At 39.4% G+C, this 1,516-nt stretch overlaps 1 long non-coding RNA gene across 1 annotated transcript; it reads right to left on the reverse strand.

Annotated features, from left to right (window-relative positions):
• Positions 1–284: 284 nt before the first annotated feature.
• Positions 285–1,241, reverse strand: LOC123439939. Its single transcript, XR_006630225.1, has 2 exons — positions 1,167–1,241; positions 285–605 (listed from the first exon to the last, which is right to left on the reverse strand). It is a non-coding gene; the product is annotated as an uncharacterized LOC123439939 (long non-coding RNA).
• Between the last annotated feature and the right edge of the window lie 275 nt (positions 1,242–1,516).

The following is a 1,516-nucleotide window of genomic DNA, read 5'->3' on the forward strand; positions in this document are numbered from 1 at the left end:
TTACTCCATTAGTATGCCTCCCAGGGTATATATACTAATGATGCAACAGGCAGTGCGCCATTAGTATAGCCCATGGTGCTCTCCATTAGTATCTGCTTTCTGGCATATATATGTTTTGTTTCAAAACCACAAATTAAACAACACATAACACATATATCAAATATATAATACATAATATGTGCCCAATAGTTTTACTGATTCACAACACATAACATATATGCAAAGTTGCATAACAAATTTCATGATCCATATATCAAAATTCCATAGCATCCATACATCCAAAATTCCATAGCATCCATATATACATATAGTTCCATAGCATCCATACATACATAGCTCCATAGCAAATATAATACACAACGATACAACCCAAATCTATAGGGCAGTGACAACAGTAATCCCAGCCTATAGATCTCTGACCCCATCCAGAAAATGGGTTCAATTTCATTGCTTGTTCTTTGGATACCTACCAGGCTTGTTCAGATCGTTCTATGCCACTGCATATGCTGCTCAAAGGTCAAAAGTGTCGGAAATGACCGAGGACCAGCATGATTCCGAAAGACATCATTTTCCAATGCAGAATTTGCTGAATATGTTGCTCAAAACTTTTTCAGATATGTCCTCTCCACTGATTGTTGCCAGAGCCAATGCAGCATCCCTCAAGTCAATAGTTCAAAAATCCAAGGGCAGCTGCTCATTGATCGACGACTTAGTCTTGTGAAAGCTTCCTGGGTCCTCATGAGCTGTTCCAGTTGGCTCTGGACAACACAATGTAATTGGATAAGAAGTCAACAATCTTTCATGCAATAATTCTAAGAGAAGAACTACTGGGGCTTCTACTGATGGCGTATGGAGATGTTTACCTGGTTTACAGTCCACCATCGTCCCCCGGAAGGCACGGACTCAAGACCTCTATTACAGCGCTCTCCAGCTCAGAAATGCCTTTACCAGTGACCGCACATGTGTGCACATGTTTTCTGAAAATTCCGCTGCATTTCTCAAACTCTTCTCCGGGAACAAATGGTGTGCAATCTACCTTGTTGATAACCAGAACCATTGGCACTGTAGAACCCGAGCATTCCTGGTCATAATAAAGAGACAAAAAAAGAATAGTCACTCTCTAATTTATTTACATACGACGAGAAGGGACAGAGAGGACTTCAAACAGAAGGCATGCAAACCAACAACCAGGCAACCAGACATCATCAACAAAATTGTTGAAAAAATGAAACTGATGGTACAATAGCTCTTTCACTCTGCAAGCTAAGCATTTAAGCTCCAGTATCAACTATTATGGCTGCAACACCAAATAAATCAAACTATCCAATTGGATATGTGATTCATATGAAGTATGTAGAATTATAGATTACAATCAGTATTCATATAAGAAGACTATACTGCGATATCGTTCGATGTATAAACTTAGGGCATGACACACAATGGAGAAGCAGGATACAATATGTTGAGCAAAATCATCTTAAATCACATGGCACTAGGCATCTACCGGAGTTTTGGT

This window comes from Hordeum vulgare, chromosome 3H, assembly GCF_904849725.1.
Source record: "Hordeum vulgare subsp. vulgare chromosome 3H, MorexV3_pseudomolecules_assembly, whole genome shotgun sequence".
Classification (NCBI taxonomy): domain Eukaryota; kingdom Viridiplantae; phylum Streptophyta; class Magnoliopsida; order Poales; family Poaceae; genus Hordeum; species Hordeum vulgare.